We start from the raw sequence: 22,791 nt of genomic DNA, 5'->3' as shown, positions 1-22,791 counted from the left end.
CTTTTTGAACCTGAAAATTGTGTTAGTTTCTCTATGAGATAGTAAAAGAAGGTTCAAATTGAACAGCTGCTGTCAACGGCCATTCTAAGCTGAATGTGCCTGCTCTCGTCAGATCGTAGCAGCAATGCAGCTTAAGGCTTGGCAAGTACCAGCATGGGAGACTGGCTGGGAATCCCAAGTTCCGTTGACCTTTTTGAACCTGAAAATTGTGTTAGTTTCTCTGTCAAAGATGGTAAAAGAAGGTTCAAATTGAACAGCTGCTGTCAACGGCCATTCTAAGCTGAATGTGCCTGCTCTCGTCAGATCACAGCAGCAATGCAGCTTAAGGCTTGGCAAGTACCAGCATGGGAGACTGGCTGGGAATCCCAAGTTCCGTTGCCCTTTTTGAACCTGAAAATTGTATTAGTTTCTCTGTCAAAGATGGTAAAAGAAGGTTAAAATTGAACAGCTGCTGTCAACGGCCATTCTAAGCTGAATGTGCCTGCTCTCGTCAGATCGCAGCAGCAATGCAGCTTAAGGCTTGGCAAGTACCAGCATGGGAGACTGGCTGGGAATCCCAAGTTCCGTTGACCTTTTTGAACCTGAAAATTGTGTTAGTTTCTCTATGAGATAGTAAAAGAAGGTTCAAATTGAACAGCTGCTGTCAACGGCCATTCTAAGCTGAATGTGCCTGCTCTCGTCAGATCGCAGCAGCAATGCAGCTTAAGGCTTGGCAAGTACCAGATTGGGAGACTGGCTGGGAATCCCAAGTTCCGTTGACCTTTTTGAACCTGAAAATTGTGTTAGTTTCTCTATGAGATAGTAAAAGAAGGTTCAAATTGAACAGCTGCTGTCAACGGCCATTCTAAGCTGAATGTGCCTGCTCTCGTCAGATCGCAGCAGCAATGCAGCTTAAGGCTTGGCAAGTACCAGCATGGGAGACTGGCTGGGAATCCCAAGTTCTGTTGACCTTTTTGAACCTGAAAATTGTGTTAGTTTCTCTATGAGATAGTAAAAGAAGGTTCAAATTGAACAGCTGCTGTCAACGGCCATTCTAAGCTGAATGTGCCTGCTCTCGTCAGATCGCAGCAGCAATGCAGCTTAAGGCTTGGCAAGTACCAGCATGGGAGACTGGCTGGGAATCCCAAGTTCCGTTGACCTTTTTGAACCTGAAAATTGTGTTAGTTTCTCTATGAGATAGTAAAAGAAGGTTCAAATTGAACAGCTGCTGTCAACGGCCATTCTAAGCTGAATGTGCCTGCTCTCGTCAGATCGCAGCAGCAATGCAGCTTAAGGCTTGGCAAGTACCAGCATGGGAGACTGGCTGGGAATCCCAAGTTCCGTTGACCTTTTTGAACCTGAAAATTGTGTTAGTTTCTCTATGAGATAGTAAAAGAAGGTTCAAATTGAACAGCTGCTGTCAACGGTCATTCTAAGCTGAATGTGCCTGCTCTCGTCAGATCGCAGCAGCAATGCAGCTTAAGGTTTGGCAAGTACCAGATTGGGAGACTGGCTGGGAATCCCAAGTTCCGTTGACCTTTTTGAACCTGAAAATTGTGTTAGTTTCTCTATGAGATAGTAAAAGAAGGTTCAAATTGAACAGCTGCTGTCAACGGCCATTCTAAGCTCAATGTGCCTGCTCTCATCAGATCGCAGCAGCAATGCAGCTTAAGGCTTGGCAAGTACCAGCATGGGAGTCTGGCTGGGAATCCCAAGTTCCGTTGACCTTTTTGAACCTGAAAATTGTATTAGTTTCTCTGTCAAAGATGGTAAAAGAAGGTTCAAATTGAACAGCTGCTGTCAACGGCCATTCTAAGGTGCATGTGCCTGCTCTCGTCAGATCGCAGCAGCAATGCAGCTTAAGGCTTGGTAAGTACCAGCATGGGAGACTGGCTGGGAATCCCAAGTTCCGTCGACCTTTTTGAACCTGAAAATTGTGTTAGTTTCTCTGTCAAAGATGGTAAAAGAAGGTTAAAATTGAACAGCTGCTGTCAACGGCCATTCTAAGCTGAATGTGCCTGCTCTCGTCAGATCGCAGCAGCAATGCAGCTTAAGGCTTGGCAAGTACCAGCATGGGAGACTGGCTGGGAATCCCAAGTTCCGTTGACCTTTTTGAACCTGAAAATTGTGTTAGTTTCTCTATGAGATAGTAAAAGAAGGTTCAAATTGAACAGCTGCTGTCAACGGCCATTCTAAGCTGAATGTGCCTGCTCTCGTCAGATCGCAGCAGCAATGCAGCTTAAGGCTTGGCAAGTACCAGCATGGGAGACTGGCTGGGAATCCAAAGTTCTGTTGACCTTTTTGAACCTGAAAATTGTGTTAGTTTCTCTGGCAAAGATGGTAAAAGAAGGTTCAAATTGAACAGCTGCTGTCAACGGCCATTCTAAGCTGAATGTGCCTGCTCTCGTCAGATCACAGCAGCAATGCAGCTTAAGGCTTGGCAAGTACCAGCATGGGAGACTGGCGGGGAATCCCAAGTTCCGTTGCCCTTTTTGAACCTGAAAATTGTATTAGTTTCTCTGTCAAAGATGGTAAAAGAAGGTTAAAATTGAACAGCTGCTGTCAACGGCCATTCTAAGCTGAATGTACCTGCTCTCGTCAGATCGCAGCAGCAATGCAGCTTAAGGCTTGGCAAGTACCAGCATGGGAGACTGGCTGGGAATCCCAAGTTCTGTTGACCTTTTTGAACCTGAAAATTGTGTTAGTTTCTCTGTCAAAGATGGTAAAATAAGGTTCAAATTGAACAGCTGCTGTCAACGGCCATTCTAAGCTGAATGTGCATGCTCTCATCAGATTGCAGCAGCAATGCAGCTTAAGGCTTGGCAAGTACCAGCATGGGAGACTGGCTGGGAATCCCAAGTTCTGTTGACCTTTTTGAACCTGAAAATTGTGTTAGTTTCTCTGTCAAAGATGGTAAAATAAGGTTCAAATTGAACAGCTGCTGTCAACGGCCATTCTAAGCTGAATGTGCATGCTCTCATCAGATTGCAGCAGCAATGCAGCTTAAGGCTTGGCAAGTACCAGCATGGGAGACTGGCTAGGAATCCCAAGTTCCGTTGCCCTTTTTGAACCTGAAAATTGTATTAGTTTCTCTGTCAAAGATGGTAAAAGAAGGTTCAAATTGAACAGCTGCTGTCAACGGCCATTCTAAGCTGAATGTGCCTGCTCTCGTCAGATCGCAGCAGCAATGCAGCTTAAGGCTTGGCAAGTACCAGCATGGGAGACTGGCTGGGAATCCCAAGTTCCGTTGACCTCTTTGAACCTGAAAATTGTGTTAGTTTCTCTATGAGATAGTAAAAGAAGGTTCAAATTGAACAGCTGCTGTCAACGGCCATTCTAAGCTGAATGTGCCTGCTCTCGTCAGATCGCAGCAGCAATGCAGCTTAAGGCTTGGCAAGTACCAGCATGGGAGACTGGCTGGGAATCCAAAGTTCTGTTGACCTTTTTGAACCTGAAAATTGTGTTAGTTTCTCTGGCAAAGATGGTAAAAGAAGGTTCAAATTGAACAGTTGCTGTCAACGGCCATTCTAAGCTGAATTTGCCTGCTCTTGTCAGATCGCAGCAGCAATGCAGCTTAAGGCTTGGCAAGTACCAGCATGGGAAACTGGCTGGGAATCCCAAGTTCTGTTGACCTTTTTGAACTGAAAATTGTGTTCGTTTCGCTATGAGATAGTAAAAGAAGGTTCAATTTGAACAGCCACTGTCAACGGCCATTCTAAGCTGAATGTGCCTGCTCTCGTCAGATCACAGCAGCAATGCAGTTTAAGGCTTGGCAAGTACCAGAATGGGAGACTGGCTGGGAATCCCAAGTTCCGTTGACCTTTTTGAACCTGAAAATTGTGTTAGTTTCTCTGTCAAAGATGGTAAAAGAAGGTTCAAATTGAACAGCTGCTGTCAACGGCCATTCTAAGTTGAATGTGCCTGCTCTCGTCAGATCACAGCAGCAATGCAGCTTAAGGCTTGGCAAGTACCAGCATGGGAGACTGGCTGGGAATCCCAAGTTCCGTTGCCCTTTTTGAACCTGAAAATTGTATTAGTTTCTCTGTCAAAGATGGTAAAAGAAGGTTAAAATTGAACAGCTGCTGTCAACGGCCATTCTAAGCTGAATGTGCCTGCTCTCGTCAGATCGCAGCAGCAATGCAGCTTAAGGCTTGGCAAGTACCAGCATGGGAGGCTGGCTGGGAATCCCAAGTTCCGTTGACCTCTTTGAACCTGAAAATTGTGTTAGTTTCTCTATGAGATAGTAAAAGAAGGTTCAAATTGAACAGCTGCTGTCAACGGCCATTCTAAGCTGAATGTGCCTGCTCTCGTCAGATCGCAGCAGCAATGCAGCTTAAGGCTTGGCAAGTACCAGCATGGGAGACTGGCTGGGAATCCCAAGTTCCGTTGACCTTTTTGAACCTGAAAATTGTGTTAGTTTCTCTATGAGATAGTAAAAGAAGGTTCAAATTGAACAGCTGTTGTCAACGGCCATTCTAAGCTGAATGTGCCTGCTGTCGTCAGATCGCAGCATCAATGCAGCTTAAGGCTTGGCAAGTACCAGCATGGGAGACTGGCTGGGAATCCCAAGTTCCGTTGACCTTTTTGAACCTGAAAATTGTGTTAGTTTCTCTATGAGATAGTAAAAGAAGGTTCAAATTGAACAGCTGCTGTCAACGGCCATTCTAAGCTGAATGTGCCTGCTCTCGTCAGATCGCAGCAGCAATGCAGCTTAAGGCTTGGCAAGTACCAGCATGGGAGACTGGCTGGGAATCCCAAGTTCCGTTGACCTTTTTGAACCTGAAAATTGTGTTAGTTTCTCTATGAGATAGTAAAAGAAGGTTCAAATTGAACAGCTGCTGTCAACGGCCATTCTAAGCTGAATGTGCCTGCTCTCGTCAGATCGCAGCAGCAATGCAGCTTAAGGCTTGGCAAGTACCAGCATGGGAGACTGGCTGGGAATCCCAAGTTCCGTTGACCTTTTTGAACCTGAAAATTGTGTTAGTTTCTCTATGAGATAGTAAAAGAAGGTTCAAATTGAACAGCTGCTGTCAACGGCCATTCTAAGCTGAATGTGCCTGCTCTCGTCAGATCGCAGCAGCAATGCAGCTTAAGGTTTGGCAAGTACCAGATTGGGAGACTGGCTGGGAATCCCAAGTTCCGTTGACCTTTTTGAACCTGAAAATTGTGTTAGTTTCTCTATGAGATAGTAAAAGAAGGTTCAAATTGAACAGCTGCTGTCAACGGCCATTCTAAGCTCAATGTGCCTGCTCTCATCAGATCGCAGCAGCAATGCAGCTTAAGGCTTGGCAAGTACCAGCATGGGAGTCTGGCTGGGAATCCCAAGTTCCGTTGACCTTTTTGAACCTGAAAATTGTATTAGTTTCTCTGTCAAAGATGGTAAAAGAAGGTTCAAATTGAACAGCTGCTGTCAACGGCCATTCTAAGGTGAATGTGCCTGCTCTCGTCAGATCGCAGCAGCAATGCAGCTTAAGGCTTGGCAAGTACCAGCATGGGAGACTGGCTGGGAATCCCAAGTTCCGTTGACCTTTTTGAACCTGAAAATTGTGTTAGTTTCTCTATGAGATAGTAAAAGAAGGTTCAAATTGAACAGCTGCTGTCAACGGCCATTCTAAGCTGAATGTGCCTGCTCTCGTCAGATCGTAGCAGCAATGCAGCTTAAGGCTTGGCAAGTACCAGCATGGGAGACTGGCTGGGAATCCCAAGTTCCGTTGACCTTTTTGAACCTGAAAATTGTGTTAGTTTCTCTATGAGATAGTAAAAGAAGGTTCAAATTGAACAGCTGCTGTCAACGGCCATTCTAAGCTGAATGTGCCTGCTCTCGTCAGATCGCAGCAGCAATGCAGCTTAAGGCTTGGCAAGTACCAGCATGGGAGACTGGCTGGGAATCCCAAGTTCCGTTGACCTTTTTGAACCTGAAAATTGTGTTAGTTTCTCTATGAGATAGTAAAAGAAGGTTCAAATTGAACAGCTGCTGTCAACAGCCATTCTAAGCTGAATGTGCCTGCTCTCGTCAGATCGTAGCAGCAATGCAGCTTAAGGCTTGGCAAGTACCAGCATGGGAGACTGGCTGGGAATCCCAAGTTCCGTTGACCTTTTTGAACCTGAAAATTGTGTTAGTTTCTCTATGAGATAGTAAAAGAAGGTTCAAATTGAACAGCTGCTGTCAACGGCCATTCTAAGCTGAATGTGCCTGCTCTCGTCAGATCGCAGCAGCAATGCAGCTTAAGGTTTGGCAAGTACCAGATTGGGAGACTGGCTGGGAATCCCAAGTTCCGTTGACCTTTTTGAACCTGAAAATTGTGTTAGTTTCTCTGTCAAAGATGGTAAAAGAAGGTTCAAATTGAACAGCTGCTGTCAACGGCCATTCTAAGCTGAATGTGCCTGCTCTCGTCAGATCACAGCAGCAATGCAGCTTAAGGCTTGGCAAGTACCAGCATGGGAGACTGGCTGGGAATCCCAAGTTCCGTTGCCCTTTTTGAACCTGAAAATTGTATTAGTTTCTCTGTCAAAGATGGTAAAAGAAGGTTAAAATTGAACAGCTGCTGTCAACGGCCATTCTAAGCTGAATGTGCCTGCTCTCGTCAGATCGCAGCAGCAATGCAGCTTAAGGCTTGGCAAGTACCAGCATGGGAGACTGGCTGGGAATCCCAAGTTCCGTTGACCTTTTTGAACCTGAAAATTGTGTTAGTTTCTCTAGGAGATAGTAAAAGAAGGTTCAAATTGAACAGCTGCTGTCAACGGCCATTCTAAGCTGAATGTGCCTGCTCTCGTCAGATCGCAGCAGCAATGCAGCTTAAGGCTTGGCAAGTACCAGCATGGGAGACTGGCTGGGAAACCAAAGTTCTGTTGACCTTTTTGAACCTGAAAATTGTGTTAGTTTCTCTGGCAAAGATGGTAAAAGAAGGTTCAAATTGAACAGTTGCTGTCAACGGCCATTCTAAGCTGAATTTGCCTGCTCTTGTCAGATCGCAGCAGCAATGCAGCTTAAGGCTTGGCAAGTACCAGCATGGGAGACTGGCTGGGAATCCCAAGTTCTGTTGACCTTTTTGAACTGAAAATTGTGTTAGTTTCGCTATGAGATAGTAAAAGAAGGTTCAATTTGAACAGCCGCTGTCAACGGCCATTCTAAGCTGAATGTGCCTGCTCTCATCAGATCACAGCAGCAATGCAGTTTAAGGCTTGGCAAGTACCAGAATGGGAGACTGGCTGGGAATCCCAAGTTCCGTTGACCTTTTTGAACCTGAAAATTGTGTTAGTTTCTCTGTCAAAGATGGTAAAAGAAGGTTCAAATTGAACAGCTGCTGTCAACGGCCATTCTAAGCTGAATGTGCCTGCTCTCGTCAGATCACAGCAGCAATGCAGCTTAAGGCTTGGCAAGTACCAGCATGGGAGACTGGCTGGGAATCCCAAGTTCCGTTGCCCTTTTTGAACCTGAAAATTGTATTAGTTTCTCTGTCAAAGATGGTAAAAGAAGGTTAAAATTGAACAGCTGCTGTCAACGGCCATTCTAAGCTGAATGTGCCTGCTCTCGTCAGATCGCAGCAGCAATGCAGCTTAAGGCTTGGCAAGTACCAGATTGGGAGACTGGCTGGGAATCCCAAGTTCCGTTGACCTTTTTGAACCTGAAAATTGTGTTAGTTTCTTTATGAGATAGTAAAAGAAGGTTCAAATTGAACAGCTGCTGTCAACGGCCATTCTAAGCTCAATGTGCCTGCTCTCATCAGATCGCAGCAGCAATGCAGCTTAAGGCTTGGCAAGTACCAGCATGGGAGTCTGGCTGGGAATCCCAAGTTCCGTTGACCTTTTTGAACCTGAAAATTGTATTAGTTTCTCTGTCAAAGATGGTAAAAGAAGGTTCAAATTGAACAGCTGCTGTCAACGGCCATTCTAAGGTGAATGTGCCTGCTCTCGTCAGATCGCAGCAGCAATGCAGCTTAAGGCTTGGCAAGTACCAGCATGGGAGACTGGCTGGGAATCCCAAGTTCCGTTGACCTTTTTGAACCTGAAAATTGTGTTAGTTTCTCTATGAGATAGTAAAAGAAGGTTCAAATTGAACAGCTGCTGTCAACGGCCATTCTAAGCTGAATGTGCCTGCTCTCGTCAGATCGTAGCAGCAATGCAGCTTAAGGCTTGGCAAGTACCAGCATGGGAGACTGGCTGGGAATCCCAAGTTCCGTTGACCTTTTTGAACCTGAAAATTGTGTTAGTTTCTCTATGAGATAGTAAAAGAAGGTTCAAATTGAACAGCTGCTGTCAACGGCCATTCTAAGCTGAATGTGCCTGCTCTCGTCAGATCGCAGCAGCAATGCAGCTTAAGGCTTGGCAAGTACCAGCATGGGAGACTGGCTGGGAATCCCAAGTTCCGTTGACCTTTTTGAACCTGAAAATTGTGTTAGTTTCTCTATGAGATAGTAAAAGAAGGTTCAAATTGAACAGCTGCTGTCAACGGCCATTCTAAGCTGAATGTGCCTGCTCTCGTCAGATCGTAGCAGCAATGCAGCTTAAGGCTTGGCAAGTACCAGCATGGGAGACTGGCTGGGAATCCCAAGTTCCGTTGACCTTTTTGAACCTGAAAATTGTGTTAGTTTCTCTATGAGATAGTAAAAGAAGGTTCAAATTGAACAGCTGCTGTCAACGGCCATTCTAAGCTGAATGTGCCTGCTCTCGTCAGATCGCAGACGCAATGCAGCTTAAGGTTTGGCAAGTACCAGATTGGGAGACTGGCTGGGAATCCCAAGTTCCGTTGACCTTTTTGAACCTGAAAATTGTGTTAGTTTCTCTGTCAAAGATGGTAAAAGAAGGTTCAAATTGAACAGCTGCTGTCAACGGCCATTCTAAGCTGAATGTGCCTGCTCTCGTCAGATCACAGCAGCAATGCAGCTTAAGGCTTGGCAAGTACCAGCATGGGAGACTGGCTGGGAATCCCAAGTTCCGTTGCCCTTTTTGAACCTGAAAATTGTATTAGTTTCTCTGTCAAAGATGGTAAAAGAAGGTTAAAATTGAACAGCTGCTGTCAACGGCCATTCTAAGCTGAATGTGCCTGCTCTCGTCAGATCGCAGCAGCAATGCAGCTTAAGGCTTGGCAAGTACCAGCATGGGAGACTGGCTGGGAATCCCAAGTTCCGTTGACCTTTTTGAACCTGAAAATTGTGTTAGTTTCTCTAGGAGATAGTAAAAGAAGGTTCAAATTGAACAGCTGCTGTCAACGGCCATTCTAAGCTGAATGTGCCTGCTCTCGTCAGATCGCAGCAGCAATGCAGCTTAAGGCTTGGCAAGTACCAGCATGGGAGACTGGCTGGGAAACCAAAGTTCTGTTGACCTTTTTGAACCTGAAAATTGTGTTAGTTTCTCTGGCAAAGATGGTAAAAGAAGGTTCAAATTGAACAGTTGCTGTCAACGGCCATTCTAAGCTGAATTTGCCTGCTCTTGTCAGATCGCAGCAGCAATGCAGCTTAAGGCTTGGCAAGTACCAGCATGGGAGACTGGCTGGGAATCCCAAGTTCTGTTGACCTTTTTGAACTGAAAATTGTGTTAGTTTCGCTATGAGATAGTAAAAGAAGGTTCAATTTGAACAGCCGCTGTCAACGGCCATTCTAAGCTGAATGTGCCTGCTCTCATCAGATCACAGCAGCAATGCAGTTTAAGGCTTGGCAAGTACCAGAATGGGAGACTGGCTGGGAATCCCAAGTTCCGTTGACCTTTTTGAACCTGAAAATTGTGTTAATTTCTCTGTCAAAGATGGTAAAAGAAGGTTCAAATTGAACAGCTGCTGTCAACGGCCATTCTAAGCTGAATGTGCCTGCTCTCGTCAGATCACAGCAGCAATGCAGCTTAAGGCTTGGCAAGTACCAGCATGGGAGACTGGCTGGGAATCCCAAGTTCCGTTGCCCTTTTTGAACCTGAAAATTGTATTAGTTTCTCTGTCAAAGATGGTAAAAGAAGGTTAAAATTGAACAGCTGCTGTCAACGGCCATTCTAAGCTGAATGTGCCTGCTCTCGTCAGATCGCAGCAGCAATGCAGCTTAAGGCTTGGCAAGTACCAGATTGGGAGACTGGCTGGGAATCCCAAGTTCCGTTGACCTTTTTGAACCTGAAAATTGTGTTAGTTTCTCTATGAGATAGTAAAAGAAGGTTCAAATTGAACAGCTGCTGTCAACGGCCATTCTAAGCTGAATGTGCCTGCTCTCGTCAGATCGCAGCAGCAATGCAGCTTAAGGCTTGGCAAGTACCAGATTGGGAGACTGGCTGGGAATCCCAAGTTCCGTTGACCTTTTTGAACCTGAAAATTGTGTTAGTTTCTCTATGAGATAGTAAAAGAAGGTTCAAATTGAACAGCTGCTGTCAACGGCCATTCTAAGCTGAATGTGCCTGCTCTCGTCAGATCGCAGCAGCAATGCAGCTTAAGGCTTGGCAAGTACCAGCATGGGAGACTGGCTGGGAATCCCAAGTTCTGTTGACCTTTTTGAACCTGAAAATTGTGTTAGTTTCTCTATGAGATAGTAAAAGAAGGTTCAAATTGAACAGCTGCTGTCAACGGCCATTCTAAGCTGAATGTGCCTGCTCTCGTCAGATCGCAGCAGCAATGCAGCTTAAGGCTTGGCAAGTACCAGCATGGGAGACTGGCTGGGAATCCCAAGTTCCGTTGACCTTTTTGAACCTGAAAATTGTGTTAGTTTCTCTATGAGATAGTAAAAGAAGGTTCAAATTGAACAGCTGCTGTCAACGGCCATTCTAAGCTGAATGTGCCTGCTCTCGTCAGATCGCAGCAGCAATGCAGCTTAAGGCTTGGCAAGTACCAGCATGGGAGACTGGCTGGGAATCCCAAGTTCCGTTGACCTTTTTGAACCTGAAAATTGTGTTAGTTTCTCTATGAGATAGTAAAAGAAGGTTCAAATTGAACAGCTGCTGTCAACGGTCATTCTAAGCTGAATGTGCCTGCTCTCGTCAGATCGCAGCAGCAATGCAGCTTAAGGTTTGGCAAGTACCAGATTGGGAGACTGGCTGGGAATCCCAAGTTCCGTTGACCTTTTTGAACCTGAAAATTGTGTTAGTTTCTCTATGAGATAGTAAAAGAAGGTTCAAATTGAACAGCTGCTGTCAACGGCCATTCTAAGCTCAATGTGCCTGCTCTCATCAGATCGCAGCAGCAATGCAGCTTAAGGCTTGGCAAGTACCAGCATGGGAGTCTGGCTGGGAATCCCAAGTTCCGTTGACCTTTTTGAACCTGAAAATTGTATTAGTTTCTCTGTCAAAGATGGTAAAAGAAGGTTCAAATTGAACAGCTGCTGTCAACGGCCATTCTAAGGTGCATGTGCCTGCTCTCGTCAGATCGCAGCAGCAATGCAGCTTAAGGCTTGGTAAGTACCAGCATGGGAGACTGGCTGGGAATCCCAAGTTCCGTCGACCTTTTTGAACCTGAAAATTGTGTTAGTTTCTCTGTCAAAGATGGTAAAAGAAGGTTAAAATTGAACAGCTGCTGTCAACGGCCATTCTAAGCTGAATGTGCCTGCTCTCGTCAGATCGCAGCAGCAATGCAGCTTAAGGCTTGGCAAGTACCAGCATGGGAGACTGGCTGGGAATCCCAAGTTCCATTGACCTTTTTGAACCTGAAAATTGTGTTAGTTTCTCTAGGAGATAGTAAAAGAAGGTTCAAATTGAACAGCTGCTGTCAACGGCCATTCTAAGCTGAATGTGCCTGCTCTCGTCAGATCGCAGCAGCAATGCAGCTTAAGGCTTGGCAAGTACCAGCATGGGAGACTGGCTGGGAATCCAAAGTTCTGTTGACCTTTTTGAACCTGAAAATTGTGTTAGTTTCTCTGGCAAAGATGGTAAAAGAAGGTTCAAATTGAACAGCTGCTGTCAACGGCCATTCTAAGCTGAATGTGCCTGCTCTCGTCAGATCACAGCAGCAATGCAGCTTAAGGCTTGGCAAGTACCAGCATGGGAGACTGGCGGGGAATCCCAAGTTCCGTTGCCCTTTTTGAACCTGAAAATTGTATTAGTTTCTCTGTCAAAGATGGTAAAAGAAGGTTAAAATTGAACAGCTGCTGTCAACGGCCATTCTAAGCTGAATGTACCTGCTCTCGTCAGATCGCAGCAGCAATGCAGCTTAAGGCTTGGCAAGTACCAGCATGGGAGACTGGCTGGGAATCCCAAGTTCTGTTGACCTTTTTGAACCTGAAAATTGTGTTAGTTTCTCTGTCAAAGATGGTAAAATAAGGTTCAAATTGAACAGCTGCTGTCAACGGCCATTCTAAGCTGAATGTGCATGCTCTCATCAGATTGCAGCAGCAATGCAGCTTAAGGCTTGGCAAGTACCAGCATGGGAGACTGGCTGGGAATCCCAAGTTCTGTTGACCTTTTTGAACCTGAAAATTGTGTTAGTTTCTCTGTCAAAGATGGTAAAATAAGGTTCAAATTGAACAGCTGCTGTCAACGGCCATTCTAAGCTGAATGTGCATGCTCTCATCAGATTGCAGCAGCAATGCAGCTTAAGGCTTGGCAAGTACCAGCATGGGAGACTGGCTAGGAATCCCAAGTTCCGTTGCCCTTTTTGAACCTGAAAATTGTATTAGTTTCTCTGTCAAAGATGGTAAAAGAAGGTTCAAATTGAACAGCTGCTGTCATCGGCCATTCTAAGCTGAATGTGCCTGCTCTCGTCAGATCGCAGCAGCAATGCAGCTTAAGGCTTGGCAAGTACCAGCATGGGAGACTGGCTAGGAATCCCAAGTTCCGTTGCCCTTTTTGAACCTGAAAATTGTATTAGTTTCTCTGTCAAAGATGGTAAAAGAAGGTTAAAATTGAACAGCTGCTGTCAACGGCCATTCTAAGCTGAATGTGCCTGCTCTCGTCAGATCGCAGCAGCAATGCAGCTTAAGGCTTGGCAAGTACCAGCATGGGAGACTGGCTGGGAATCCCAAGTTCCGTTGACCTCTTTGAACCTGAAAATTGTGTTAGTTTCTCTATGAGATAGTAAAAGAAGGTTCAAATTGAACAGCTGCTGTCAACGGCCATTCTAAGCTGAATGTGCCTGCTCTCGTCAGATCGCAGCAGCAATGCAGCTTAAGGCTTGGCAAGTACCAGCATGGGAGACTGGCTGGGAATCCAAAGTTCTGTTGACCTTTTTGAACCTGAAAATTGTGTTAGTTTCTCTGGCAAAGATGGTAAAAGAAGGTTCAAATTGAACAGTTGCTGTCAACGGCCATTCTAAGCTGAATTTGCCTGCTCTTGTCAGATCGCAGCAGCAATGCAGCTTAAGGCTTGGCAAGTACCAGCATGGGAGACTGGCTGGGAATCCCAAGTTCTGTTGACCTTTTTGAACTGAAAATTGTGTTCGTTTCGCTATGAGATAGTAAAAGAAGGTTCAATTTGAACAGCCACTGTCAACGGCCATTCTAAGCTGAATGTGCCTGCTCTCGTCAGATCACAGCAGCAATGCAGTTTAAGGCTTGGCAAGTACCAGAATGGGAGACTGGCTGGGAATCCCAAGTTCCGTTGACCTTTTTGAACCTGAAAATTGTGTTAGTTTCTCTGTCAAAGATGGTAAAAGAAGGTTCAAATTGAACAGCTGCTGTCAACGGCCATTCTAAGCTGAATGTGCCTGCTCTCGTCAGATCACAGCAGCAATGCAGCTTAAGGCTTGGCAAGTACCAGCATGGGAGACTGGCTGGGAATCCCAAGTTCCGTTGCCCTTTTTGAACCTGAAAATTGTATTAGTTTCTCTGTCAAAGATGGTAAAAGAAGGTTAAAATTGAACAGCTGCTGTCAACGGCCATTCTAAGCTGAATGTGCCTGCTCTCGTCAGATCGCAGCAGCAATGCAGCTTAAGGCTTGGCAAGTACCAGCATGGGAGGCTGGCTGGGAATCCCAAGTTCCGTTGACCTCTTTGAACCTGAAAATTGTGTTAGTTTCTCTATGAGATAGTAAAAGAAGGTTCAAATTGAACAGCTGCTGTCAACGGCCATTCTAAGCTGAATGTGCCTGCTCTCGTCAGATCGCAGCAGCAATGCAGCTTAAGGCTTGGCAAGTACCAGCATGGGAGACTGGCTGGGAATCCCAAGTTCCGTTGACCTTTTTGAACCTGAAAATTGTGTTAGTTTCTCTATGAGATAGTAAAAGAAGGTTCAAATTGAACAGCTGTTGTCAACGGCCATTCTAAGCTGAATGTGCCTGCTGTCGTCAGATCGCAGCATCAATGCAGCTTAAGGCTTGGCAAGTACCAGCATGGGAGACTGGCTGGGAATCCCAAGTTCCGTTGACCTTTTTGAACCTGAAAATTGTGTTAGTTTCTCTATGAGATAGTAAAAGAAGGTTCAAATTGAACAGCTGCTGTCAACGGCCATTCTAAGCTGAATGTGCCTGCTCTCGTCAGATCGCAGCAGCAATGCAGCTTAAGGCTTGGCAAGTACCAGCATGGGAGACTGGCTGGGAATCCCAAGTTCCGTTGACCTTTTTGAACCTGAAAATTGTGTTAGTTTCTCTATGAGATAGTAAAAGAAGGTTCAAATTGAACAGCTGCTGTCAACGGCCATTCTAAGCTGAATGTGCCTGCTCTCGTCAGATCGCAGCAGCAATGCAGCTTAAGGCTTGGCAAGTACCAGCATGGGAGACTGGCTGGGAATCCCAAGTTCCGTTGACCTTTTTGAACCTGAAAATTGTGTTAGTTTCTCTATGAGATAGTAAAAGAAGGTTCAAATTGAACAGCTGCTGTCAACGGCCATTCTAAGCTCAATGTGCCTGCTCTCATCAGATCGCAGCAGCAATGCAGCTTAAGGCTTGGCAAGTACCAGCATGGGAGTCTGGCTGGGAATCCCAAGTTCCGTTGACCTTTTTGAACCTGAAAATTGTATTAGTTTCTCTGTCAAAGATGGTAAAAGAAGGTTCAAATTGAACAGCTGCTGTCAACGGCCATTCTAAGGTGAATGTGCCTGCTCTCGTCAGATCGCAGCAGCAATGCAGCTTAAGGCTTGGCAAGTACCAGCATGGGAGACTGGCTGGGAATCCCAAGTTCCGTTGACCTTTTTGAACCTGAAAATTGTGTTAGTTTCTCTATGAGATAGTAAAAGAAGGTTCAAATTGAACAGCTGCTGTCAACGGCCATTCTAAGCTGAATGTGCCTGCTCTCGTCAGATCGTAGCAGCAATGCAGCTTAAGGCTTGGCAAGTACCAGCATGGGAGACTGGCTGGGAATCCCAAGTTCCGTTGACCTTTTTGAACCTGAAAATTGTGTTAGTTTCTCTATGAGATAGTAAAAGAAGGTTCAAATTGAACAGCTGCTGTCAACGGCCATTCTAAGCTGAATGTGCCTGCTCTCGTCAGATCGCAGCAGCAATGCAGCTTAAGGTTTGGCAAGTACCAGATTGGGAGACTGGCTGGGAATCCCAAGTTCCGTTGACCTTTTTGAACCTGAAAATTGTGTTAGTTTCTCTGTCAAAGATGGTAAAAGAAGGTTCAAATTGAACAGCTGCTGTCAACGGCCATTCTAAGCTGAATGTGCCTGCTCTCGTCAGATCGCAGCAGCAATGCAGCTTAAGGCTTGGCAAGTACCAGCATGGGAGACTGGCTGGGAATCCCAAGTTCCGTTGCCCTTTTTGAACCTGAAAATTGTATTAGTTTCTCTGTCAAAGATGGTAAAAGAAGGTTAAAATTGAACAGCTGCTGTCAACGGCCATTCTAAGCTGAATGTGCCTGCTCTCGTCAGATCGCAGCAGCAATGCAGCTTAAGGCTTGGCAAGTACCAGCATGGGAGACTGGCTGGGAATCCCAAGTTCCGTTGACCTTTTTGAACCTGAAAATTGTGTTAGTTTCTCTATGAGATAGTAAAAGAAGGTTCAAATTGAACAGCTGCTGTCAACGGCCATTCTAAGCTGAATGTGCCTGCTCTCGTCAGATCGCAGCAGCAATGCAGCTTAAGGCTTGGCAAGTACCAGAATGGGAGACTGGTTGGGAATCCCAAGTTCTATTGACCTTTTTGAACCTGAAAATTGTGTTAGTTTCTCTAGGAGATAGTAAAAGAAGGTTCAAATTGAACAGCTGCTGTCAACGGCCATTCTAAGCTGAATGTGCCTGCTCTCGTCAGATCGCAGCAGCAATGCAGCTTAAGGCTTGGCAAGTACCAGCATGGGAGACTGGCTGGGAAACCAAAGTTCTGTTGACCTTTTTGAACCTGAAAATTGTGTTAGTTTCTCTGGCAAAGATGGTAAAAGAAGGTTCAAATTGAACAGTTGCTGTCAACGGCCATTCTAAGCTGAATTTGCCTGCTCTTGTCAGATCGCAGCAGCAATGCAGCTTAAGGCTTGGCAAGTACCAGCATGGGAGACTGGCTGGGAATCCCAAGTTCTGTTGACCTTTTTGAACTGAAAATTGTGTTAGTTTCGCTATGAGATAGTAAAAGAAGGTTCAATTTGAACAGCCGCTGTCAACGGCCATTCTAAGCTGAATGTGCCTGCTCTCATCAGATCACAGCAGCAATGCAGTTTAAGGCTTGGCAAGTACCAGAATGGGAGACTGGCTGGGAATCCCAAGTTCCGTTGACCTTTTTGAACCTGAAAATTGTGTTAGTTTCTCTGTCAAAGATGGTAAAAGAAGGTTCAAATTGAACAGCTGCTGTCAACGGCCATTCTAAGCTGAATGTGCCTGCTCTCGTCAGATCACAGCAGCAATGCAGCTTAAGGCTTGGCAAGTACCAGCATGGGAGACTGGCTGGGAATCCCAAGTTCCGTTGCCCTTTTTGAACCTGAAAATTGTATTAGTTTCTCTGTCAAAGATGGTAAAAGAAGGTTAAAATTGAACAGCTGCTGTCAACGGCCATTCTAAGCTGAATGTGCCTGCTCTCGTCAGATCGCAGCAGCAATGCAGCTTAAGGCTTGGCAAGTACCAGATTGGGAGACTGGCTGGGAATCCCAAGTTCCGTTGACCTTTTTGAACCTGAAAATTGTGTTAGTTTCTCTATGAGATAGTAAAAGAAGGTTCAAATTGAACAGCTGCTGTCAACGGCCATTCTAAGCTGAATGTGCCTGCTCTCGTCAGATCGCAGCAGCAATGCAGCTTAAGGCTTGGCAAGTACCAGCATGGGAGACTGGCTGGGAATCCCAAGTTCTGTTGACCTTTTTGAACCTGAAAATTGTGTTAGTTTCTCTATGAGATAGTAAAAGAAGGTTCAAATTGAACAGCTGCTGTCAACGGCCATTCTAAGCTGAATGTGCCTGCTCTCGTCAGATCGCAGCAGCAATGCAGCTTAAGGCTTGGCAAGTACCAGCATGGGAGACTGGCTGGGAATCCCAAGTTCCGTTGACCTTTTTGAACCTGAAAATTGTGTTAGTTTCTCTATGAGATAGTAAAAGAAGGTTCAAATTGAACAGCTGCTGTCAACGGCCATTCTAAGCTGAATGTGCCTGCTCTCGTCAGATCGCAGCAGCAATGCAGCTTAAGGCTTGGCAAGTACCAGCATGGGAGACTGGCTGGGAATCCCAAGTTCCGTTGACCTTTTTGAACCTGAAAATTGTGTTAGTTTCTCTATGAGATAGTAAAAGAAGGTTCAAATTGAACAGCTGCTGTCAACGGTCATTCTAAGCTGAATGTGCCTGCTCTCGTCAGATCGCAGCAGCAATGCAGCTTAAGGTTTGGCAAGTACCAGATTGGGAGACTGGCTGGGAATCCCAAGTTCCGTTGACCTTTTTGAACCTGAAAATTGTGTTAGTTTCTCTATGAGATAGTAAAAGAAGGTTCAAATTGAACAGCTGCTGTCAACGGCCATTCTAAGCTCAATGTGCCTGCTCTCATCAGATCGCAGCAGCAATGCAGCTTAAGGCTTGGCAAGTACCAGCATGGGAGTCTGGCTGGGAATCCCAAGTTCCGTTGACCTTTTTGAACCTGAAAATTGTATTAGTTTCTCTGTCAAAGATGGTAAAAGAAGGTTCAAATTGAACAGCTGCTGTCAACGGCCATTCTAAGGTGCATGTGCCTGCTCTCGTCAGATCGCAGCAGCAATGCAGCTTAAGGCTTGGTAAGTACCAGCATGGGAGACTGGCTGGGAATCCCAAGTTCCGTCGACCTTTTTGAACCTGAAAATTGTGTTAGTTTCTCTGTCAAAGATGGTAAAAGAAGGTTAAAATTGAACAGCTGCTGTCAACGGCCATTCTAAGCTGAATGTGCCTGCTCTCGTCAGATCGCAGCAGCAATGCAGCTTAAGGCTTGGCAAGTACCAGCATGGGAGACTGGCTGGGAATCCCAAGTTCCATTGACCTTTTTGAACCTGAAAATTGTGTTAGTTTCTCTAGGAGATAGTAAAAGAAGGTTCAAATTGAACAGCTGCTGTCAACGGCCATTCTAAGCTGAATGTGCCTGCTCTCGTCAGATCGCAGCAGCAATGCAGCTTAAGGCTTGGCAAGTACCAGCATGGGAGACTGGCTGGGAATCCAAAGTTCTGTTGACCTTTTTGAACCTGAAAATTGTGTTAGTTTCTCTGGCAAAGATGGTAAAAGAAGGTTCAAATTGAACAGTTGCTGTCAACGGCCATTCTAAGCTGAATTTGCCTGCTCTTGTCAGATCGCAGCAGCAATGCAGCTTAAGGCTTGGCAAGTACCAGCATGGGAGACTGGCTGGGAATCCCAAGTTCTGTTGACCTTTTTGAACTGAAAATTGTGTTAGTTTCGCTATGAGATAGTAAAAGAAGGTTCAATTTGAACAGCCGCTGTCAACGGCCATTCTAAGCTGAATGTGCCTGCTCTCATCAGATCACAGCAGCAATGCAGTTTAAGGCTTGGCAAGTACCAGAATGGGAGACTGGCTGGGAATCCCAAGTTCCGTTGACCTTTTTGAACCTGAAAATTGTGTTAGTTTCTCTGTCAAAGATGGTAAAAGAAGGTTCAAATTGAACAGCTGCTGTCAACGGCCATTCTAAGCTGAATGTGCCTGCTCTCGTCAGATCACAGCAGCAATGCAGCTTAAGGCTTGGCAAGTACCAGCATGGGAGACTGGCTGGGAATCCCAAGTTCCGTTGCCCTTTTTGAACCTGAAAATTGTATTAGTTTCTCTGTCAAAGATGGTAAAAGAAGGTTAAAATTGAACAGCTGCTGTCAACGGCCATTCTAAGCTGAATGTGCCTGCTCTCGTCAGATCGCAGCAGCAATGCAGCTTAAGGCTTGGCAAGTACCAGATTGGGAGACTGGCTGGGAATCCCAAGTTCCGTTGACCTTTTTGAACCTGAAAATTGTGTTAGTTTCTCTATGAGATAGTAAAAGAAGGTTCAAATTGAACAGCTGCTGTCAACGGCCATTCTAAGCTGAATGTGCCTGCTCTCGTCAGATCGCAGCAGCAATGCAGCTTAAGGCTTGGCAAGTACCAGATTGGGAGACTGGCTGGGAATCCCAAGTTCCGTTGACCTTTTTGAACCTGAAAATTGTGTTAGTTTCTCTATGAGATAGTAAAAGAAGGTTCAAATTGAACAGCTGCTGTCAACGGCCATTCTAAGCTGAATGTGCCTGCTCTCGTCAGATCGCAGCAGCAATGCAGCTTAAGGCTTGGCAAGTACCAGCATGGGAGACTGGCTGGGAATCCCAAGTTCTGTTGACCTTTTTGAACCTGAAAATTGTGTTAGTTTCTCTATGAGATAGTAAAAGAAGGTTCAAATTGAACAGCTGCTGTCAACGGCCATTCTAAGCTGAATGTGCCTGCTCTCGTCAGATCGCAGCAGCAATGCAGCTTAAGGCTTGGCAAGTACCAGCATGGGAGACTGGCTGGGAATCCCAAGTTCCGTTGACCTTTTTGAACCTGAAAATTGTGTTAGTTTCTCTATGAGATAGTAAAAGAAGGTTCAAATTGAACAGCTGCTGTCAACGGCCATTCTAAGCTGAATGTGCCTGCTCTCGTCAGATCGCAGCAGCAATGCAGCTTAAGGCTTGGCAAGTACCAGCATGGGAGACTGGCTGGGAATCCCAAGTTCCGTTGACCTTTTTGAACCTGAAAATTGTGTTAGTTTCTCTATGAGATAGTAAAAGAAGGTTCAAATTGAACAGCTGCTGTCAATGGTCATTCTAAGCTGAATGTGCCTGCTCTCGTCAGATCGCAGCAGCAATGCAGCTTAAGGTTTGGCAAGTACCAGATTGGGAGACTGGCTGGGAATCCCAAGTTCCGTTGACCTTTTTGAACCTGAAAATTGTGTTAGTTTCTCTATGAGATAGTAAAAGAAGGTTCAAATTGAACAGCTGCTGTCAACGGCCATTCTAAGCTCAATGTGCCTGCTCTCATCAGATCGCAGCAGCAATGCAGCTTAAGGCTTGGCAAGTACCAGCATGGGAGTCTGGCTGGGAATCCCAAGTTCCGTTGACCTTTTTGAACCTGAAAATTGTATTAGTTTCTCTGTCAAAGATGGTAAAAGAAGGTTCAAATTGAACAGCTGCTGTCAACGGCCATTCTAAGGTGCATGTGCCTGCTCTCGTCAGATCGCAGCAGCAATGCAGCTTAAGGCTTGGTAAGTACCAGCATGGGAGACTGGCTGGGAATCCCAAGTTCCGTCGACCTTTTTGAACCTGAAAATTGTGTTAGTTTCTCTGTCAAAGATGGTAAAAGAAGGTTAAAATTGAACAGCTGCTGTCAACGGCCATTCTAAGCTGAATGTGCCTGCTCTCGTCAGATCGCAGCAGCAATGCAGCTTAAGGCTTGGCAAGTACCAGCATGGGAGACTGGCTGGGAATCCCAAGTTCCATTGACCTTTTTGAACCTGAAAATTGTGTTAGTTTCTCTAGGAGATAGTAAAAGAAGGTTCAAATTGAACAGCTGCTGTCAACGGCCATTCTAAGCTGAATGTGCCTGCTCTCGTCAGATCGCAGCAGCAATGCAGCTTAAGGCTTGGCAAGTACCAGCATGGGAGACTGGCTGGGAATCCAAAGTTCTGTTGACCTTTTTGAACCTGAAAATTGTGTTAGTTTCTCTGGCAAAGATGGTAAAAGAAGGTTCAAATTGAACAGTTGCTGTCAACGGCCATTCTAAGCTGAATTTGCCTGCTCTTGTCAGATCGCAGCAGCAATGCAGCTTAAGGCTTGGCAAGTACCAGCATGGGAGACTGGCTGGGAATCCCAAGTTCTGTTGACCTTTTTGAACTGAAAATTGTGTTAGTTTCGCTATGAGATAGTAAAAGAAGGTTCAATTTGAACAGCCGCTGTCAACGGCCATTCTAAGCTGAATGTGCCTGCTCTCATCAGATCACAGCAGCAATGCAGTTTAAGGCTTGGCAAGTACCAGAATGGGAGACTGGCTGGGAATCCCAAGTTCCGTTGACCTTTTTGAACCTGAAAATTGTGTTAGTTTCTCTGTCAAAGATGGTAAAAGAAGGTTCAAATTGAACAGCTGCTGTCAACGGCCATTCTAAGCTGAATGTGCCTGCTCTCGTCAGATCACAGCAGCAATGCAGCTTAAGGCTTGGCAAGTACCAGCATGGGAGACTGGCTGGGAATCCCAAGTTCCGTTGCCCTTTTTGAACCTGAAAATTGTATTAGTTTCTCTGTCAAAGATGGTAAAAGAAGGTTAAAATTGAACAGCTGCTGTCAACGGCCATTCTAAGCTGAATGTGCCTGCTCTCGTCAGATCGCAGCAGCAATGCAGCTTAAGGCTTGGCAAGTACCAGATTGGGAGACTGGCTGGGAATCCCAAGTTCCGTTGACCTTTTTGAACCTGAAAATTGTGTTAGTTTCTCTATGAGATAGTAAAAGAAGGTTCAAATTGAACAGCTGCTGTCAACGGCCATTCTAAGCTGAATGTGCCTGCTCTCGTCAGATCGCAGCAGCAATGCAGCTTAAGGCTTGGCAAGTACCAGATTGGGAGACTGGCTGGGAATCCCAAGTTCCGTTGACCTTTTTGAACCTGAAAATTGTGTTAGTTTCTCTATGAGATAGTAAAAGAAGGTTCAAATTGAACAGCTGCTGTCAACGGCCATTCTAAGCTGAATGTGCCTGCTCTCGTCAGATCGCAGCAGCAATGCAGCTTAAGGCTTGGCAAGTACCAGCATGGGAGACTGGCTGGGAATCCCAAGTTCTGTTGACCTTTTTGAACCTGAAAATTGTGTTAGTTTCTCTATGAGATAGTAAAAGAAGGTTCAAATTGAACAGCTGCTGTCAACGGCCATTCTAAGCTGAATGTGCCTGCTCTCGTCAGATCGCAGCAGCAATGCAGCTTAAGGCTTGGCAAGTACCAGCATGGGAGACTGGCTGGGAATCCCAAGTTCCGTTGACCTTTTTGAACCTGAAAATTGTGTTAGTTTCTCTATGAGATAGTAAAAGAAGGTTCAAATTGAACAGCTGCTGTCAACGGCCATTCTAAGCTGAATGTGCCTGCTCTCGTCAGATCGCAGCAGCAATGCAGCTTAAGGCTTGGCAAGTACCAGCATGGGAGACTGGCTGGGAATCCCAAGTTCCGTTGACCTTTTTGAACCTGAAAATTGTGTTAGTTTCTCTATGAGATAGTAAAAGAAGGTTCAAATTGAACAGCTGCTGTCAACGGTCATTCTAAGCTGAATGTGCCTGCTCTCGTCAGATCGCAGCAGCAATGCAGCTTAAGGTTTGGCAAGTACCAGATTGGGAGACTGGCTGGGAATCCCAAGTTCCGTTGACCTTTTTGAACCTGAAAATTGTGTTAGTTTCTCTATGAGATAGTAAAAGAAGGTTCAAATTGAACAGCTGCTGTCAACGGCCATTCTAAGCTCAATGTGCCTGCTCTCATCAGATCGCAGCAGCAATGCAGCTTAAGGCTTGGCAAGTACCAGCATGGGAGTCTGGCTGGGAATCCCAAGTTCCGTTGACCTTTTTGAACCTGAAA

General features: G+C 45.5%; 26 pseudogenes; all 26 read left to right on the top strand.

The window, feature by feature from the left end:
* Window positions 1–16,969: 16,969 nt before the first annotated feature.
* Window positions 16,970–17,088, top strand: LOC140096176 (5S ribosomal RNA; annotated as a pseudogene).
* Window positions 17,089–17,158: 70 nt separating this feature from the next.
* On the top strand, window positions 17,159–17,277 carry LOC140085555 (5S ribosomal RNA; annotated as a pseudogene).
* Window positions 17,278–17,347: 70 nt separating this feature from the next.
* LOC140085544 (5S ribosomal RNA) lies at window positions 17,348–17,466 on the top strand (annotated as a pseudogene).
* A 70-nt stretch (window positions 17,467–17,536) lies between these two features.
* Window positions 17,537–17,655, top strand: LOC140103351 (5S ribosomal RNA; annotated as a pseudogene).
* Window positions 17,656–17,725: 70 nt separating this feature from the next.
* LOC140108866 (5S ribosomal RNA) lies at window positions 17,726–17,844 on the top strand (annotated as a pseudogene).
* A 72-nt stretch (window positions 17,845–17,916) lies between these two features.
* On the top strand, window positions 17,917–18,035 carry LOC140112994 (5S ribosomal RNA; annotated as a pseudogene).
* A 452-nt stretch (window positions 18,036–18,487) lies between these two features.
* Window positions 18,488–18,606, top strand: LOC140112921 (5S ribosomal RNA; annotated as a pseudogene).
* Window positions 18,607–18,675: 69 nt separating this feature from the next.
* On the top strand, window positions 18,676–18,794 carry LOC140104253 (5S ribosomal RNA; annotated as a pseudogene).
* A 263-nt stretch (window positions 18,795–19,057) lies between these two features.
* On the top strand, window positions 19,058–19,176 carry LOC140095325 (5S ribosomal RNA; annotated as a pseudogene).
* Window positions 19,177–19,246: 70 nt separating this feature from the next.
* Window positions 19,247–19,365, top strand: LOC140095314 (5S ribosomal RNA; annotated as a pseudogene).
* Window positions 19,366–19,435: 70 nt separating this feature from the next.
* LOC140096165 (5S ribosomal RNA) lies at window positions 19,436–19,554 on the top strand (annotated as a pseudogene).
* A 70-nt stretch (window positions 19,555–19,624) lies between these two features.
* On the top strand, window positions 19,625–19,743 carry LOC140085533 (5S ribosomal RNA; annotated as a pseudogene).
* Window positions 19,744–19,813: 70 nt separating this feature from the next.
* LOC140085522 (5S ribosomal RNA) lies at window positions 19,814–19,932 on the top strand (annotated as a pseudogene).
* Window positions 19,933–20,002: 70 nt separating this feature from the next.
* On the top strand, window positions 20,003–20,121 carry LOC140106680 (5S ribosomal RNA; annotated as a pseudogene).
* Window positions 20,122–20,191: 70 nt separating this feature from the next.
* LOC140108856 (5S ribosomal RNA) lies at window positions 20,192–20,310 on the top strand (annotated as a pseudogene).
* Window positions 20,311–20,382: 72 nt separating this feature from the next.
* On the top strand, window positions 20,383–20,501 carry LOC140112992 (5S ribosomal RNA; annotated as a pseudogene).
* Window positions 20,502–20,762: 261 nt separating this feature from the next.
* On the top strand, window positions 20,763–20,881 carry LOC140110456 (5S ribosomal RNA; annotated as a pseudogene).
* Window positions 20,882–20,953: 72 nt separating this feature from the next.
* Window positions 20,954–21,072, top strand: LOC140112920 (5S ribosomal RNA; annotated as a pseudogene).
* Window positions 21,073–21,141: 69 nt separating this feature from the next.
* LOC140104248 (5S ribosomal RNA) lies at window positions 21,142–21,260 on the top strand (annotated as a pseudogene).
* Window positions 21,261–21,523: 263 nt separating this feature from the next.
* LOC140095303 (5S ribosomal RNA) lies at window positions 21,524–21,642 on the top strand (annotated as a pseudogene).
* Window positions 21,643–21,712: 70 nt separating this feature from the next.
* On the top strand, window positions 21,713–21,831 carry LOC140095292 (5S ribosomal RNA; annotated as a pseudogene).
* Window positions 21,832–21,901: 70 nt separating this feature from the next.
* Window positions 21,902–22,020, top strand: LOC140096153 (5S ribosomal RNA; annotated as a pseudogene).
* Window positions 22,021–22,090: 70 nt separating this feature from the next.
* On the top strand, window positions 22,091–22,209 carry LOC140085511 (5S ribosomal RNA; annotated as a pseudogene).
* A 70-nt stretch (window positions 22,210–22,279) lies between these two features.
* On the top strand, window positions 22,280–22,398 carry LOC140085500 (5S ribosomal RNA; annotated as a pseudogene).
* Window positions 22,399–22,468: 70 nt separating this feature from the next.
* LOC140103340 (5S ribosomal RNA) lies at window positions 22,469–22,587 on the top strand (annotated as a pseudogene).
* A 70-nt stretch (window positions 22,588–22,657) lies between these two features.
* On the top strand, window positions 22,658–22,776 carry LOC140108846 (5S ribosomal RNA; annotated as a pseudogene).
* The last annotated feature ends 15 nt before the right edge of the window (window positions 22,777–22,791 follow it).

This window comes from Engystomops pustulosus, chromosome 1 (genome assembly GCF_040894005.1).
Source record: "Engystomops pustulosus chromosome 1, aEngPut4.maternal, whole genome shotgun sequence".
Lineage (NCBI taxonomy): Eukaryota > Metazoa > Chordata > Amphibia > Anura > Leptodactylidae > Engystomops > Engystomops pustulosus.
Note: the sequence above shows the minus strand (reverse complement) of the source record. Positions and strands in the feature narration are given on the sequence as shown.